At 47.3% G+C, this 19,794-nt stretch overlaps 1 non-coding gene across 1 annotated transcript; it reads left to right on the top strand.

Moving 5' to 3' along the window:
- Window positions 1-244: 244 nt before the first annotated feature.
- Window positions 245-317, top strand: Trnar-ucu (transfer RNA arginine (anticodon UCU)). The gene has a single exon. It is a non-coding gene; the product is annotated as a tRNA-Arg (tRNA).
- The last annotated feature ends 19,477 nt before the right edge of the window (window positions 318-19,794 follow it).

The raw sequence follows: 19,794 nt of genomic DNA, 5'->3' as shown, positions 1-19,794 counted from the left end.
GACAAATCTGTCACGCGCAATGGCAGTCCATAAAGCTGTGTATAAATGCACGAGTAAATATGTGACAGTTGTTCACGAGCGCACAATATGTTAGTGCACCACAACGCAAAGCTGAAGGCGATACACGGTAAACATGAGTGAAACACTACACAAAGTAAAACACGAGACCGATGCTCGTCTTGTGCTCCTCTTGATGACACCAATAATCTGTTCTGCTGATAATCTTCTGTTCTTGGGAATACGCGCCGCGGTGGTCTAGTGGTTATGGTGCTGGACTTCTGATCCGAACGTCGCGGGATCGAACCCCGGCCGCGGCGGCCGCGTTTCGATGGCGGCGAAATGCTAGAGGTTCGTGTACTTAAATTTAGGTCAACGTTTAAGAACCACAGGTGGTCGAAATCTCCGGACCCCTCCACTACGGTGTCCCTGATTACCATATCGTGGTTTTGGGACGTAAAACCCTAACAATTATGATGTTATGTTCTTGGGAACAAGCAATACTGAATCTGAAAAATCAGGAGGACAAATTCTTAAAGCTCGCCACTGACAGACTGAACATACACTTGACCACAAGATCTATTACAGCGAAAGCTGTTATGAGATCATTTCAACGGCCGTAGTTGGCCGCCGCCGCCGCCGCCGTCAGTGTCCGTAACCACTATCGCGCGAAATAAAAAAAGGAAATAAAAAAAAATTTCCAGGATGGAACGAGGCTTGAACCTGGGCCCTCTGCGTGGGAGCCCAGTGTTCTACCTCAGGGGCATGCCGATGCTTTTTTTTTTTCTTTCATGGTATTTATTACAAATGTGTGTAATTAGCATACATAGCGAACAAAATACTCAAGGCGGCTTCTACCAGCGCACAAGCGTTACACAGAAGTCCTAAAAGGGTATTAAAGCTATACATTTCATGAAGAGTGGATACCAGTCCGGTTGAAACTCTAATTGTTCGTAAAAGTCTTTTAGCTGAAGAGCCATTTGAATGAGATGCAACCGCGATGATACCATGGGTTCCGCATGCCTGTCTAACATGCGAGTTTTCCATAAACTGTGCATACCCATTAGTAATAGCATGTCAACAGGCATAGAATGGCTTTTGGGTGGCATGAGATAACGTATGCTATACGAATTTAAATCGAGTTGTTTTTTAAAAGCCCTTTGTAGAACGTCCCAGAAGAGTATGGCGTCTTTACAGCTGATGAAGCAATGTTCTATAGTTTTCCGGAACTTCACAGAGGCGACAGTTAACTGAAGATACAAAGATGCCTTTGCTGCTTAACCAGGTCTTCACAGGCAGCGTCTGTGTATGCACTTTGAAGAAGAATGTCTTGGATGTTGGTGAAATAGGCATTTTCTTCACACGCACAAGCACGTCGTGTCCAGGTAATCCAGCATATAGTGAGCGGTACAAAGGTGCAGGAAACAACATATCTATATGGCATTATATAGATCTTCCGTGAACTAGAGAATAAATAGTCGTTAGAGAATCTTACTGTCAAAAACCGCACTGATTCATACACTTCACGCATGAAATCCTTGCAAATAGGGAGGCGAGGCATAATTAGCAGATACCACTAAACTTGGTAAGACATCGACGAGATTCACTTGTAAAAATGTTCGAAGCAGCGGATGATCGCAGTCCCGAAAGTAGAAAAAACGGGATACCAATTGTCTAATAAAGAGATGCACCAACCCAAGACCACCTGCACAAACTGGTCTAAAAACATTGTCACGCCTCATCGGCTCGTAACTTGATGACCAAATAAAGGTAGCAAAGATTCGGTGAAACTTCTGAATGTAAACCCTGGAACAATGTAGTATTTGCAGTACGTAGAATAATTTTTGTTGCCAGGAATAGATTGCATGCTTTAGCTCTGCCAAAAATTGAGAGGTTATGGGGAATAACGTCTGGGGCGTAAAGCTTTAGGCTGGGTACACGTTCTTTCCAATAATGTGCGCTTGACTTATATGCATCCAATGGAACGCCAAGGTATTTAGGTGGCACACAAGACCATGCAATACCCTCGAAATTCGTTGGTTTATAAGCCCACGGGCCGAACCACAGTCCTAAACTTTTAGCAAAGTTCATTCGTGCACCAGAAATGGTTCCGATTCCCGAATAGTGGACACCACTGTTTTATACTGGAAATGTCTGTACAAAAGAACGCCAGGTCATCCGCATACGCTAATACTTTCACCTCAATTCCGTAAACACTGAAACCATGAACATTGCAAGATTGAATCACGCTTAAGCACAGTGGTTCCAAATAGAGGGCAAAAAGCAGTGGCGACAACGGACAGCCTTGCTTCACAGAAGAGTGAATCGACACAGGTTTTGACAGGTGGCCATTAACAATCAAACGAGTTGAACAATGCACTGTAGCATAGTTTTATACCTTTGAATATAGTGGAACCAATGTTAGCATGGTCTAGAAGAGAAAATAGAAAGGAATGACGAACCCGATCAAACGCCTTCGTTAAATCCACTTGTAATATTGCCAGTTGGTCATACGAGTGGGAAGAATGTTCCAATACCGTGCGGGCAATGTGTATGTTCGTTGTATTGAACGACCTTTCAGGCCGCAAGTCTGGTGGGCGCCAATAAGAATTGACATTGCAAATTGTAGTCTGTTTGATAGTATTTTTGCAAAAATTTTATAGTCAACGTTACACAGTGTAATCGGTCTGTAGGCGTCAACATGACGAAGCTTTCTCTATCTGAGTATTTCGGAATTAGGACGGTGTGGCTTCTTGTAAAAGATTGAGGAAGGGTCCCCAGATTCAAACTCTGCGTGAAAATGTCCAGCAGTACCGGGCACAGTAAGGATTTAAAGGTTTTGTAAAATTCGCCCGACATCCCGTCGGGTCCTGGCGTTTTCGACATCGGTAACTGGTCAACGGCGAGTTCTATTTCTTTAAAGTGATAGGCCCACTAATAGACTCACACTCTTCGTCCGATAAAGGAGTCACAAATGACAGAAACTGCGTTACTAGATCTTCATTCTGTATTTCATAGGAATCGCTGACAATGCTGTGTAATAAGCTTCAAATTCTGTCATGATTTCACTGTATTAGTTTACCAATGACCCTTGCGAATATAAATCTGGTATAAATTTGCTTTTTGCGTTGCGGTATTCATCGAGTAAGGCTTGACGTGTGGGTTCCTCTGAATGCAAGGTACGAGTATTGCGTGATCGAACACGGGCACCTCTGTAGCGTAAGGTGTCGTACCTCTGGAGTGCGCATTTGGCATTAGCGATTTCGTCTGGTAACAACCAGGTGCCTCACATTCAAATTCATATACGTTTTGAAGATTCTTTAGCAACATCTTTTGTTCTAACCTTCTGTAAAAACCCCGCACTGATCCGATTTCGATAGCTACTGTCCGAACTTCTTGTTTGAAAAATTCCCAAGAGGCAAACAAAGGCATGTCAGCCGACAAGCAACTCCTCAGGGCTACGTGCACGCGAGCAGTAAATTCCTGGTCACTGACAATTGAAGAGTTGAGTTTCCAGAGTGCCCACTGCGGTCTGAAATATGATCGAGTGTTATGACCAATCTGCCCCACAACAATGCAGTGATCTGAGAACGAAATAGGCTCCGTTTTGCATGACAGGTCGCGAGAAAATAAGAGGCGCTGAAACATAAATGCGATCAATTCTAGTGTGAGTACTACCCTGTGCATGTGTATGTGAGGGTAATCTATTCAGTGCTCCTATGTCAACAAGTCCCGCATTTTGAACTATCAGAGATAGCACTTCAGCACTCTTATCGCTGCGGCTAGACCCAGTACCATCACACGGACTGCAAACACAGTTGAAATCACCCATGAGCAGAATGTTACGGTCAGGATCTAGCAAAAGTGGCCAAGCTTTCAAAGAAATTAGTGCGCCGCGGTGCATCATTGAAGGCATATACATTGATTAGGCGCCACGGCCAAACCATACAACATAAAGTCGCATTGTATAAGCCGCCCCTCTGCGTCAACATTATAAGCAACAGAAGAATACGGTAAACTCTTCCTAAGAAACAAAAGGCAGCCCGCCGATAGGCCTACAGCGTGCGAAACAATTACATCAAATACGGAGAGATATGGCCGCAAGGCCCTCTCCGTGTCCACTTCACTCTCGATCTTCGTTTCTTGAACGGCGACGAAGTCAAGGTGGCGGCTGAACAGCACCGGCGGAGCTGCACCTGCTTCTGCTTGGATCGAAGTCCACATACGTTGATCGTTGCAAAAGTGACTTTCTGTGGCAGCGCCATGGTGTCCTACACTTTATCAGAGCTGCATACGCCGGTCTGGTGGGGAAGGGGCGCGCGAATGCTCCCCGTTACCGCCGCCAGGCCTCCTTGATCTTGAACGTCTGCACTTTCCTGCATGCTTTGATGATCTCCGACGTCGTGATTGTCTGGGGCCAACCGCTGAGTCACTTTCCCTCACTCGTCTCAGGGTTTGACGATGCCGGGCGCTTACTTATAGAAACATCGACGGATTCTCGCACATCGGCACTAGTTAGCTTCTCACGTGGCGTTTCTACATCAGCATTACTGCTGGGGCTTTCCTTTTGTGTCAATACTGACTCATGTGCAGGTACTGCTTCCTTCTCTCCGCTGTCTGTCACATCTACGGTGTTTGACGCTAGTTTAGAGTTCTCCGCTCCAGCACAGTCACTAGCTGCGTCCTTGTCAACAGCACAGGGCTCAGCGACGGCAGCACGTGGAAGGTCTCCCGTTGCAGTCGAGGACTTCCGTAGCGTCCATGATGTGTTCTGGAAACGCATCTTCAGGTGGTCGCATGCGATGTCGTAATTTATTGGCATACGTCGCCACACATTCTTCAGCCGTGTGTCCAAACCGCCGACAATCTTCGCAGCGTGGTGTCCTGCAATGTCGACGAATATGTCCTACTTTGTTGCAACGAAGGCACAAAGGTGGCCTGCCGGGAATTAGCACTAGGCTTGTAGACCACAAACTGAGAGCAGATGCGGGATGTCGGAGACACGGACTCCGTCACCAAGTGCCAGTACAACGTCTCGGTTAAGGGTCCTCATCTGTTCCATTTCTGACACCCTCCAAGTTTCCGCTGAAATCGACTTGATTCTTTCCGAAAGGCTGAAAGGCTTACGTGGCACATAAATATCTTCCAGGCGTTCATGGACCATACATCTTCATTTTTTTTTAACTTTCCGTGGTTCAGGGTCTATAAAGACGCATCTCGTCTCGACAAAGAATTCCACCACAGGTACTATCTTCATTTAGATAAGCGCAAGCCTGCAAGTCACATCCAGACATGTGAACATTTGAATGGCCCGATCGAGGTATATCAGCAGGGTCTATATATTCCGGAAGCATCTCGAAAGTCCTGCGCTCGGTATGGGCGGCCAGCAAGGTCGGCATGCGTAAACCGGATCAGCGACGAGCTACAATTATGAAGACGGGCAGGCACCACGTTAGTATTACTGCTGTTAGAAAACCTGGGCAGTACCTCGCTTGAAGCCGATTGATCCTCTGTAGTCGGAGAAACTCAAAAAACAACCGTTCGAAGCGGCGTCCTTCGTCTTTCTTCTCCTCAGGGGCATGCCGGTGCTTGAAACTGCGTTGCAAAATGACCCTATACAGCTACACAGGCTTCATGTCGGGAAGGAATCACATTAACATATGTAATGTAGTGTGGTAGAAGAGTAAAATAACAACCAGGCGTCACACAAACGCGAGTTCTGTAACTGGGCGTCACACAATGCAAATTGCGCAACGAGTGGGTTGTTGAGTGCTTCCAACCCATTACAAAGGCCTCTACGATAATTCTTCATCGTCATCAGCCACAGCATCAACAAAGTGGACATAATGCCTTACAGGTGTTTAGAGAGTACCACGGTTTTCCGCAGAATGACGAAAAATTGCATAGTGACTGCTTTCCTACTTCACAAAAATTATGATGATTTATAGCGTAGTGGGTTCCTGGCAAGTGCACTTCTATTGGTTGCCAAGGAAGCCCATAAGGCTCCCATGATCCAGTTCCTCAGGTTGTCAATAAAGTTAATTCCTTCTCTCTCTCGCTCTCCGTTTCTCCGGTTAACGTATGTTATAAAGCGTGGTGGGACAGTTAAATAACGACCGGGCGTCACACAATATGAATTACGTAACTAGTGGGTCGTTTAAAGCTTCCAACCCATTACAAAGGGCTCAGCCATAATTCTTCATCGTCATCAACCACCGCAATAACAAAGTGCACATAATGCCTCCCAGATGGTACCTCGCTTCTCCGCAGAATAACGAATAACGTCGTGGTGAGTGCTTCCCAACTTCCCAAAAATTATGATTTGTGGCGTAGTGGGTACGCTTCCAATGTACTTGTATTAGTAGCCACAAGAGTGTTTATAACGGGCTCTAGAAATGCCGCTCTTCGAGCTTTCGCTGTGACTGTGCTGCGCTTTCCGCGCAGGCCTGGCGTTTTTTTATCCGCGTACATAGAATTGGCCGCTTTAAACCTGAAAAGAAATAGGCCTGTAATGTTATAAGTTTGCTCTGATAAGACCGGGGAGCTTTTTAAAATATTTTTTATTACGTTCATTGCTAAAAGATAGCGCCACTAATATGTGCAAGCACACTCCTTGTGCGGCGCTCAACGCGCGCAAGAAATTGATAGAGTTTGCGACTTTCCTCGAATGCGGAATTCAAACAAAATTGTCATTGGTAGCAAGTGCTATACCTTCGCGAAAAACGGGAAGGCTGTTCGACACGTCATTACTGCACCACACAAAACATGACGATCTGGACGCGTCATCTTCGATAAAGCAGGAATACGAGAGGGTTCGGGACTGCTATGCCTTCCTTTTTCACTTATACCTATGTTAAGCGCCAATACTCTTGGCCTCTGTATAAAAGCAGCGTAGACGCACTATTTATTGGCGCACGATCAGACATTCTCTTCCTAAGTGAAACTTGGCTATTGAATAATGTTTTGACGAGCGAGTGGTTTCACTGTAAGACTTTTAAAAACAAGTTGAAACGCTGAGATCTGCAGTACATGGAATCCCACCAATATGTAAACGAATTAAAAATTGCCTGAATGAGTGCGGTAAGATTTCAGGCAACAAGAAAACGCCATCTAGTGTAGGAAAATATGGTCATCATTCATTGCACGCATCGTCTGTCCCCCGGTTTATACAGTGAGGTCGCAATATATTAGGTCTATGTTCCGCTGTCAAAAAGTTAACCGAACTTTGTAGATATGTGTAAGAAAAAGCGGGAGCGATTAATCGAGCACACAACAGGCGCAGGTTTAGTCAGACAGCCGCACGCTCTTTGGAAGGTGGGCGTTGTCTACTGCACTTAGTTCACCTTTAGTAGGTGCTGTGTTGGTCGAACCCAGACGATGTCTTACACGCAAGACTGAAAAGGGCATGACCAATCATTGCGTGCAGCTAGCTATTCCCCTATTCCCATCTAGCATACGTTAACCGTTGCAAGTGTGTACCAATATTCAGTGATGCTTCGGTGTAAAAATAGCACAAAGATTTGTTCGCAAGAGAGCTAGCTGGAGCGTTTTACAGGGAAGTGCTTTGTGGCTAGGGTTCATCTCATTTCATTTCATTTATTTGGGAGTTTTCACAAAATGCCCACGAAGGGGGCAGAAGGAGAGCGTTTGTCTCCTGACTTGGCCCACTCTTCGTGAGGCATTCCTGTGCGTCAACAAAGACGCATGTGCCACACAAACTGGGCAAATTCCACCACTCACCACCGGCCCACTAAGATGAAGACGGGAAAATACGGGCGGCAAACACCACATGAGCAGAGAGAGAGAAAGAGAAGAGGAAGGGCAGGGAGGTTAACCAGAAGAACGTCCGGTTTAGCAAACCACATGAGCAGGTGCACAAAACGCCAAGCGCATGCGCCAAGGCGACGCACGTTGCGCCAGAAAAGACGCTTGCTGCTGAAAAGCAAAGTTTTAGAGGAGCATACGCTTAAGTGGTACTTGCTGGACAGACATTCAGGATTTAGTTGCATGATGTGTTATCGGCCATGGTTCGAAATTCTGTGTCACCTCATGTCTTGTGCCAAAGAGCTTCGCTGGTCGTCCGCATCCAGAGTGGAACGCCTTGCAGCCTTTTCATCAGAGAACGAAAAGAAAAAAAGATATACGTACGAGTGCACCATCAGTCAGCTTTATTTGATTTTTTTTGACGGCTAGTACGGACTAACTTCAACAAACCTCAGTGAAGGTCAAGCCAAGCAACAGGAATAAAGATCAAGCCCAATAACACGATTAACTGCGAATTTAGGACCGTATCCAGCGTCCGTTTTTCTTTGTAGGCTCGTTAGTTGTTTGTGCTGCCGTTCAATAATGTAGTTCAGCCAACTAGCCCAAGTATCCATGTTATTACCGTTCATAAAACATTTATTCTCTACGCCGCTAAATACAAACTCAACCACCACGCAGTAACACAGTAACCGCTAATCTTCGAAGAACCGCACAATGCTCTTTAACGACGCCTCATCAGAGCGTCAACCCACCATTTTGCTACGTCAAGGGCTCCCTGTCTGTCCGTCTTGCGAATTCGGTTGCCTGCTCGAAAGCGGAGAAATGATTTGTGTATCGGGCGTGCCACTGCACGGATTTCGTCGGAGGCAGCACGTGAGCGAAAAATACAAGTGCCACGGAGGCAACGCATTAATAGGAAAAGAGGGACCGAGAAAAGTTCGAGTGATTTTCTTTTTTTTTTGTATCGCTCGTTTTTCTTCGTCTTCTTGGTCCTCATCACTTCGCGGTCCAAAATCAGTGGAACCAAAAAGCAGCACGACAATGGGAAACCAGACGGTGAAAGGTTCGCTGTACTTGGCGAAACAGGAGGTTGGATCTACGGGATGAACGAACTGGCTGCTGGAGGAGGTAGTGACTGCGAAGAAAGTCGGGAGCACGCAGAGATGGAACGAAAGAGACGTACACGGCGGGCACAGTATGGGCCTGGCTGTTTTCTCGCACAGCCGCGGCGTTGGCTCGCAGGCAGCGAGACCTGGCCGCGCAAATATAAAACGCGAATTGAGAAAGAACCTCCGAGAACTCTACAGGCGTCGTGAGACGCGACTGCAGTGGGCAGGCAGTTATTGGTTTTTCCAAAACTGGCGCGACTACACTCACAGTCGGCCGAGAGTCCTCTAAGAACATTTCTTTTTATTTATCCTACTGAGGTCTGACTCGGTCTGAATGTGCCGGCTGACGTTTCTATTTCATTTTTCTTTTATTCCACTCCCGTCCGTCTTTGACTGGTATTGCGTACCATAGAAATGTTGCTAGTCGCGCTTTCCTTTATCTCTGAGAGTTTTCTTTGACCCGCACAACCAATTTGTTTCGAGAGGCAGAGCCTAAAGCTGACGTATTGTGTGGCGTTCCTTTCAGTATGATAGGTAAATAACTTGACGCAAGAAATGTGACAGGCACAGCGGGGATGGAAGAAACGCGTGTAACTCGTGTTTCTCGCTCGTTGTTCGTTCAAATAAGCATGTCTTCACGGTGCGTTTGCGTACCTGAATAACTGCGCTGTTGAGTAGTTATCTACTGTCATGTTCGGTTGAACTGTCTTCCATCTGTCATGTCGAAGTCTAAAGTGCTTCTCGCTCGAGGAGATCATAGAAGCCCAACAGACAGCACAATACCGTCCTCTGGCACAAACAAGAACGGGAAGAGCCATCCTGAACAGAATAGGCAAGACAGTATCGTATATGTCACCAAAAGAAGCGACCCCCCTACCCCAAGATGTAATACGCAGAATCAGAATACCACCTATACCGAAACACATGCACCCACAAAACGACCATGAACGAAGAAGGGCACGAGCGATTGCGCTAACGAAGAACCATCGGGACGATCCACACGCCTATTACGTGGACGTGGCCAAATACCCCCACATGAAGAATGCCTATGCAGCGGCAGTTCTTAGGGCAAGCACCGGAGAAATCACCTCTGCAGGAAGTATCAGATGCAAAACACCAGCGCAGGCGGAAGAATACGCCATAGCGCTTGCAATGCACACTACAGGCTGTCACACGATACTGAGCGATGCGAAGACGGCGGTCATCAACTATTCGCACGACAGCGTCCACCCCACCACGACGAGGGTGCTAACCGCGCTAACACAACACGGAAGAATGGCAAATAATGTCACAATCAAATGGTTTCCAGCACATACTGGGGACCTAAACGAACCGGACGGGCCAAACCGCAACGAGGAGGCAGACAGGGAAGCGCACGCGCTGACAAGACGCGGGCTCCCATCACTGCCCCTCGAGAGCGAACCGGCAACGGACCCAGACAGCGAAGACGTCAATTACGCCATCACCCAGTATGGCGAAGTCCTGCAGTGGTACAGGACAAGCCGCATCAAATATCCACCACCCCATAGGGATCTCACACGCAACGAAGCGACCATCCTACGACAACTACAAGCAAGAGCGATTTGGACTCCGGTACTGGCCAAACACATCTGTCCGGAAATCTACCACACAGATACGTGCCAAAGGTGCGGGAAGGCACGAGCCACCCAGAACCACATACTCTGGGAGTGCTTGCCTCCCCCACCCAACACCCAAAACTGGCAGATACCCGAAGAGATCGACAAGAAGATCACCAGCGAGGAGTACGAAACTCAACGGGACACAGTTCGGCACGTCCTCAAACTCCTGGACCTGCAGAAACCCGGCACGACGGACCGCTCGCAGGACGTCAGCTAGGGGAATCCAGGACCTCGGCTACCAACATGCAGCAAAAGACACGAGCAAGCCTACCCACAGAGACAAGGTCCAGCACGTGGCATGCCACCCTCGCAGCGCGAGGGGCTCCCTTCGCGGCTGAGAGGCTCGCATGCACGCAAGAGTCTCCACCACCCCATTCCCCTCTCCTTGTTTTGCCGGATCGTTCAATAAAGTTGTTCACTCACACACTCCGTTCAGTGCCATACAAATATAGTCGGTCCGTAGATTAGTCTTTTGCCTCTCCTGTAGTAATCGTTGTCGTAATTGGCAGTATATCTAAAAACTCATAGGGTCCCTCATGTATTCACCTAAAACGACTCCAAGGCGAAAGCCATCTTCTTTTTCTTCTCAGTCCATATATTGATACTGCCCCGCCACCCTCCGAAAGCTTTGTGCAACTAGCGTGGTTTTGCACTGCCTCCAGGATCGGAGGCACCTCACCTGATTTTGCACTGCCTCCATGATCAGCCCATCTTTGACGATGCTACGATGTCACGTGGTGACGGCATCATGCGACGTTACGTCACGTGACGTAAGGTCAAAATTTGTTACGCCATGATGACGTCACAAATTTTAGCGATATGTGACGGCATGATGACGTCGTATGGTGAAGCCATCACGCGATGAGGATTTCTTGCATCACTCGGGCTGTGCCCGACGCCGCGAGACGCTGACGGCGCCGACGGTCAATTTTCGCGTTCGATGAGGCATCTAAGGCTTTCACCTTAATAAATAAATAAATAAATAAATAAATAAATAGATAAATAAATAAATAAAATAAATAAATAAATAAATTTTATTGAATATGCGTCTACAAGTGAGACCAACAGAGGTAATGGACGTTGAGATATGGAATGTGCATGATAGACCGCCCTCGTTTTCTTGAACTCACTTCCTCAAAGTGATGTACATCCTTACTTCAATTCAGTAGTGCTTAAAGTCTACTCAATTTCAACCAATTACCCTTCGTATCAGGTGCCATTGGCCTGTGATGTCACAGCCATGAATGCATTATTTGAGTGATTAGCGTTTCTTTTTAACAAGCTACCGTAGTCGTGAGCACGAGGTACCAGATTGATGGCGCCACCTGGAGCCGTAGCGATCAACTTGGCAGACACAGAATCATTATTGCAGTAACCAAATGTGTTTGACTTCACTGCTGGCTTGAATGTTTGAAGCGTAATAGCTGCTGGCGTAATAGAGAGCGCGTTAGCCTTTTACAGCGTGTTTTCCACAAAATTTCTAGTAAAACCACAAAGCATCTCAATAAGGCACTGCGGCCAGGCAAAGCGGCTCTAGGTTCCTTACCATCACATGCTAGCCCGGAACGCAAAGCACATTCGCATGTATCTGCATACCGCATGCACTAAAAAGGTTGTGAGGGTCCATTTCATTGTCCATGTTTAATGAGCTGGAAAACACCGATGACATACCCAATTTAGGGTTTCCACCTTTCTCAGACAACATTTAGTGTGCCGGTCTAACGTCCCCTAACTTTATGTTCACTGCTTCCAGAGCTCCGTACTGCGTGCCGGTTTTGCCGTCTATGTTTAGCCTTTAACTGTTCGACACCTTCCATTGCTGATTGCACATCAACGAGTAAACAGTGACTGTGTTCTATCACCGCAACTACAGGTTCAATGGCAGAGATCGTCACAAAGAGGCGCAGGGGGCGAACGCTTACGGGGCGAAGAAATGTTCGTTAATTCGTTGTCATCGATCCGAACTATAGCCGGGTGTAATAGAAACCGCTAATGCTAAATTGGCAACCGCACGCAGCAGTAATGAGTGACAAGGGGGGGGGGGGGGCAAGAACGCGAGACAAAGCGAAGGCTTTTTTCCTACCCGACAGGGGATGAGTACGAATGGACATCCCAAAGCTTTTCCCTTTCTTCCTCAATAGAGTGCTTCCGCGGAAGAAACGGGAGACGGACAGAGACGACATGTTCGGAGCGACAGGCCCTTACTCCCCCCCTACCAAAAACGCTCAAGAGATGGAGGACCTGGGCGTTGCCTTCGCCTCTGCGCAGCCGGACTTGGTCTTCTTCGTCGTCGTCGGAGTAGTGGTGCGGTGCGGTACTCCCCCACTTCCTTCGAGCTCCGCTCTCGGGCTTCCTTTGTCGCCTGCCTCTATGGCGGCAGCGGCACCGCTCGCCAGGAGGAGCTGCGAGGCCATCGATCCTGGCTCCGAGCACTCGACTCCGGGCAACAAGTGGGCCCAGAGTATATGTTGGAGGGGCGGAGGGGTCGTCCGGCTAAGAGCCCAATTTCTGCCCCTGTACAATGCTGAAAGGGAGGGCGTGATGGAGAGGTCTAGCGAGAGAGAGAGAGAGGAGGCAGTGTGGGCATTGTAGTGAACCATTAAGGTATGTAAATAAAGCACTGCTCTCCTTTCAACGCACTTGTCTCGATAGTGCACGCCGAGGCGCCATTCCGCTGACGCGAGGCGCTCGAGAAGAAGCTCGCGGAAGCGAGAGCAGCGGTCGCCACTTGTTAAAGCGTCCCTGTGTTGTTGGTGGTGTGGTGAGATCTTGCGAGCTATTTCGTTGAAAACGAACGTCCCGAAAAACTTTGCAGTGGCGTCCGCAATACACTGCTGGCTTCGCGTCAACATTATTGATCCGACCCCTGCTACTCGAGAGAACGTCATAGAAATGCGATAGTAACTTCGTATTTTTGTCTTAATTAAATAGTTGCTTCAATAATTCGCCGGTGTCAGTTTCGCAAACATCCTAATAAGCCTAGAGAAAGAAAAATAGATAGCTCTAGGAACCCCCCCTGTCGTTGCAGGTGACCGCGTATTTAAAAAAAAAAAACATTTTTTTATTTTTATTGGATAGCGAAACGAATAAGTCGTGCCCGATGATGGCTGGGAACATATCAATTAACTGTATAAAATGTGCGCAAGGTACGCCCTAAAGCTGCCGTTAAGCTCAAATACCACACTTAAAGCTGAGCTGAAAAATTCCAACATTACTTCGAGTAACTGTTACCCAGGTTTAGTGTTACTCTCATGCTTTCGTAATCACAATGTCTAATAGCACCAGTCCAAATACATAATCAACAGCTCGTAGGCTATCATCATTTCAGTTTACACGTATACGTCTACAGAAGAGCCCAGCTCACGATCAATGCCAACGTTAATGCGAATAGCACTGAAGCAGTGTGGCCACACGTACGGCCCGAATAACACTTGTCTAGCACGGTCGATTGCGTAGCTGAAGACGCTGACGCCGTCCGCAGCTCCTGCCTCGCGTTTGCTACAAGCTTCGGTTGGTGCTTAAATTATAGCAGAAGAGACCTATGCGGTATGACTACGTTTCGGTATCATTGCGGTGTCCATCCCTGCATAATTTTGTAAAAAACGGCGGCTGAGGTAGCCGACTGGTTGCTCCAGACGAGTGGTTGACACTGTGCACCGTATTGCCACCAGCGAAAAGCATCGTGTATGAAGCGTGTGCGCAGGCGGTCTCCGTTCTCACTCACGCTCCCCCTGCGTACAGGCTGCAACACCTAGGGCCCCCAATACCGCGTGTGGCGTCTGTCAGAGGATACAGGCCGACGGGCCTTGTCCGAATGTATAAACTAATTAAGCCCCCCCCCCCCCCCCCCCCCCCCGGCCCCACCACCATTACCTGTTTTTTTTGCCATTGAAGAGCACGAACTTATCAGTGGCACGTATGGATGGATGGATGGATGGATGGATGGATGGATGGATGGTGGATGGATGGATGGATGGATGGATGAGGATGGATGGACGGATGGAGGATGGATGGATGGATGGATGGATGGATGGATGGATGGATGGATGGATGGATGGATGGATGGATGGATGGATGGATGGATGGATGGATGGATGGATGGATGGACATACTCCGTCTGGGATAGTTTGGCGAACTCACGTCACATTCATATAGAACCTATAAAGTGGCCAAAGCGGCATGGTTTCTTTCGATTTATCTTCATCTTTTTGCACTACAAGCTCACATGAATGTAAGTGCGTAACACGCAATGCGTTCGGTTAATTACACAGCAGCCACAGATGCCTTGAATTTTCTTCTTTTTCTTCTTCTTCTTCTTCTTCTTCTTCTTTATTCTTCAATGTGCCCGGGCTTGTCCGCGACCTCTCTTTGCAAGAAAGAGTTCGATTTTGCCTCGATGTCTCGACTAGAATAAACTGAAAGTCAGGAACACTTCTTCCGAAGATGCGACAGAGACTCCCGTAAGACGCCTCCCCCGTCCCCCTATACCGCGCAGCCTAAACTTGATAAGAAATAACGCGTTCGCGTTCTCCAGGGTATCGCCTTCTTCAAAAGCGCAGAGATAACTTTTCTAATCTTTTCCTTTGTAGTTATATTTTTCAGAGACGGTGACAAAGGCAAGCGGGTAAATCGCTAAGCGTATCGCGGCGGCACAGCAGATAAACGAAGTAGAATAGAGGGCCATTTTTGTTTCTTTTTTTTTCAGTTCTAGCAAATCGCAAATAAGGACTAATACAAAAAGAGGGAAGGAAATAAAGACAACACGGTGAAGTTTTCCGAGAAGACGCGAGAGGCTGGTCGCGGAACAATAACGCGAGCGGACAACGCAAGAAGCGACGACCGACCGGTGCAGCCTCCATTGCGACGTGTTGCTCGGCGTCTAAGAAAGCGTGCACACGACCGGGGAGGAATCCAAGCGCGGCCGAAAGCTCCTAATGACTTCCCATTGTCCCCAAGTGACCACCGGAAAGACGCCAGGGAGAAAAAGAGAAAGAAATTCCTTTCAGCAACATCACGGCTCGTGTAGCTCTGTTTGTTTCTCTTCTTGCTCTTCCTTTTCGAAACGTCACAAGTCGGCGCGAAGTCATCGTTTCTTTTCATCGTTTCCGATTCCAGCCTTAGGAAAACATCGAGAATGAGTAAGAAAAAGAAAGAATGAGAGAGTGCTGGGTGGAGCTGAACGACGATGGTTTGGTGTAGCGAGCTCATGCTATAGAAGCAGAGAGCTTTCCACGCCTGCGATATCTCTGAGGCTTCGATTCTGTTTACATGAGAGTCGCATCACTTCCGTATGTGTGTCTCTTTTAAAAGTCGGGGGAAGATTATGCACGGCAAATGAAATCAAGTGTTTTTTTTTCTCTCTCTCTCTCTGACGTCCCAGTCAGCTCTATCTGTGGTGAACGTTGCATTGTGCGGTGCGAGCACGACACTTGATGGTTGGGGCGCAAGAAAAGAAAAATGTAATAAAATAAAAGCTAAGATGGAGTGCAAAAAGAAACACGCTTTCCTCCTTTTGCAGGATCAAACGGGCCACGAGGGAGTCGCAATTCTTGGTTTTAGCAGCAGTCGACAAGTCGGTGAGAGTTTTCAGTCTCTTTTTTTTTCTTTTTTTTTTTTTTGGTTCTCGCGAGCAGGGCTTGCCAAGGCGTCATTAGGTTTGCGAAAAGCAGCGGCCATTGGATTCCACAAACGGACTTCGCTCCATGAGCGAGGAATCTAAGAAAAGTAGATACGTATAAAAAGAGAAATGGGAAAAGGACAGAGAAGATATTCGGGAGACAAAAAGCTATACACGAAAACAGCATTAGCAACGGCCAGCGTACAGAAAGGCTTACTTAGCTACTTTCTGTGAACCGACTTTTTTTATGTTTGCTCCGTTTTAAAACATTGGAAGGAAAGTTTCAGCAGTTTCTGTAAATTTCGGGCTACTTTTCCTTCAATGTATATACAAAAAAACACGACATATATTGGCGCTGAATAGGCCTAACTGCTTAGTATCTGAGTTGGCGCGAAAGATGGAGTTGGCGACAGACCGGCAAACAGGAATAGTGGCTTTCCTAAGTGTAATTATGTTCCATACAACGAGGTCGTGCCTATCGCCGGGCGATGAAATGGGTTCGGAGGTGACAAAGGAATTTACGTAACAACCTGATATAATTGCGACAGCCATTATTATCTTACTTTGGCCAAATTATGTTCATCTATGAAGCCTCTTTAGGCCACTCTTCAACACAAACAGTTCTCTAGAAGGGAGGCAAGCAGATTCTCTTCATCAACTGTGAACATCAGTGCCACGGCCGCTGGATTTAAGCCGCGACCGTGCCAGTGCGGTGGGATGTCTCTATGATGATAAATGTCATTCGACTGTAAGATGATAGAGAGTTTTAGTTTGTCCGCAAACTTCTTTGCTTTAGCGTTATACCGGATACCGTAGCCGTAACGTGAGAGGCTCTATAGGTGCTGCCGGCTGGCTGGGCCGAGACTAACCTGGACAAGCATAGAACTGGTTTTGCAGAAGCGTAGTGCATTCTACTTCTCTGCTGGTGTAAATTCACGGCAGCAGCCTAACACCGAATGAGGTGTAAACTTTCTTTATCAAGGACAAAAGGCGAAAACAAACCAGCGTGTCGACAACTGTTGTTGCACGAAGCATAACAAGATGTCGATGCAACCGTCCGTAACCGGTATTCCGTAAACGCCTTCCGTAAAACTCCGTAAACCCCTTCGGTCAAACTCCGTAAATACCGGAATACGGACAAGCTAGTAAACTCCTCTGCGTACACCGGAGTACCGGACAAGCTAGTAAACTCCTTTGCGTACACCGGAGTACCGGACAAGCGAAAGAGCTGTAATTTCGGTGAAATGTGACTGCGAAAATACTCTTGGGCTCTACATTTCGGTTTGACGTGCGGGTCAGCGGGAACTGCAGGTAAACGAGAGATTAGTTCTCGACGCCAGTACACACGTGTGCAAGACCGATGCAATCTCGAAGCCCGCACAAAATGAGGAGGAGTATCGCGGGAGCACCGTTAGGTGGCGCGGCATGTTCAGAGGAAATCGCTAAAGAGGAGACCGGTTGCAGTACATGGACTTGATCAAGGCCGGCTTTGGTAGTGGCAATACAGTATTTCTCATGCAATAACAGCACTTCTGAAGTTCATTAGAGGCACTGGTCTAATTGAAACACTTTAGTTTGTTTAGTATTGTGGTATTTTCTGCATATGTCCTGTGCCTATCGCGGATGCCTGTTCCACTCTTTCTTCTTGAAAGGTAAGCACAACAGTTTCGACAGTCATTATCAGACGAACCCTGAAAAAACCTTCTTGAAGAGAAAAAGATTGTTTTCTTAATGAATGGTGGAGAGGTCTGCATGGCGGCGTGCCTGGCATGATGCTCGGGAAAAGTAGGATGAAAAATGATGTAATCTATACGCAATCTGTGATTGACAGAGAAGATAAACAAAACAAATCAACACACTCAACAACCTCAGGCATTTCAATCATAACATTCGATATATCGCTGCACCCGCGTATAGTATAACAACCACGCATTGTTTCGCTCGCGTACGTCGAACGCAGTCTGAGGAGTTCAAGCGTAACGCTAAGCCTTCCTGTCACTCTAAAGTGATGTTCGTTTACTTATCTCTATGTACACTATAAAGAACCCCATGTCTTCAAGATTACCACAAAGTCCATCACTGTAGCGCGCCTCGCTACCGCTTTGTGATACTGGCATGTAACGTTCCGAAATTTAGTTCATTGCTGCAAGGGAAATGAGATCTGACTGGCTCTTTGCTATCCTCGCAAGACTTGCGCGCTGTTTCACCAACCATGGAAACCGAAGCAGATAAAGTTCATATGCGTGGCCCGATTTCTGTAGTTCCTGAAAGAAAGAAGTCACGGAGCTAAATGCCGGGCTATATTAACTGTTAATGTGGATGTTAGGATGCGTGTAACGTGTTTATCTGTACTTGTTATATGAGTAACTACCTCATCCCATCTATTCTACTATTTCGTACTCAGGGAAAACAGTAGTGATCAGGGTAGTGAATATTACACCCACAAAGTAAGCAAATATGCAACAGATTTCTTCGCAAAAGCTACGGAAAGAGCACGAAAAGAAAATCTTGTAGAAACGACCGAAAAAAGTTGAAAAGAGAGGATGTATTTTAACGAAATTGCCATACGCGTTTTCTGTTAGTCTCGAAAATGAACAGCTTTCCAGAGTAGGCGGAGCTGTTTGTAGATAAGTAGTGCGCCAACGTTGCTTGTACACAACTCTAAGGTTGCGTGCATTAAAGTTCATGAATTATACGCTTTCCTATCTTCTCGAGTGAAATTTTGAGTACACAACTACTACCGTGGGAAAACTACCTTCATATCGCGGTCCAAATCTTCGAATTCTAACAGTGCGCGTGTTTGTAGGGACATCATACTCGGAAACAATGTCTAAAGTTCTTACAGCTTTCCCCGGTCACGGATATGACCGTAATCATTAACTAACGTTGCAGAAGCATTCGCGCCATTTCTTTACGACGCCTTCTGCACCAGGGGTGTTGAAACATTTACGGCACCTACGGCAGTCGCATTAACGGTTGCAACAGACAACGTTAACATAGTAACTGAGCCGCCAAATTTCTTATCGAGTCCAAATCGAGCATTCGCTTGAGACGTGTCTTCCAAAAACGCGCCGCTCGTCAACCGTTGGAAGCTTACCCATAAAACGTGTCGTTTCGTAGGCACAGTAGCACTAAGGGTCAGATGCCAAGAGACGCGTCGTGAACATTCCTTTGTCGACTTCGCTTCGAAGGTGGAAACTTTTTTTAAGAAATAGCGCTGGGGGGCGCGGTATACGTATTGTGTAGGTGGAACACCGCCAACCGCCGAGAGATTACATCTCCCAAACATCGCGCATTCTTAGCGCCCCGCAGACCGGGCCACCGCCTTCGCTACGTGTAACCGTATCACGAAACCTCACAGCATCTAAGGGTGCGAAAACTGCACCGGATACCTTTTCTCGCGGCGGGGATGTGCAAGCGTGCGCTCGCGCTTTCTGTGAACATTTGGGGAGATAGGTACCGTGAACGCCATTTCGGGCGCCCTACGTGGCTGTCCTCTTTACTGCCGCTGTAAACGACGTTGGTTGCCGAAAGTGGACACCTAAAACTAGTGCGAGAGAGAGCGCACGCCTCAGCAAAATGTTTGCGGGTGCGCGATGCCCGGCCCATGGTCAGAGCCTCGGGGCGCCATTAGACGCTTGTTTCCGGTGCGCGGGGGGGGGGGGGG

The sequence above is a fragment of the Rhipicephalus sanguineus genome, chromosome 5, assembly GCF_013339695.2.
Source record: "Rhipicephalus sanguineus isolate Rsan-2018 chromosome 5, BIME_Rsan_1.4, whole genome shotgun sequence".
Taxonomy (NCBI): domain Eukaryota; kingdom Metazoa; phylum Arthropoda; class Arachnida; order Ixodida; family Ixodidae; genus Rhipicephalus; species Rhipicephalus sanguineus.
The sequence above is the reverse complement of the archived record's forward strand: the minus strand, read 5'-3'. Positions and strand labels throughout refer to the sequence as shown.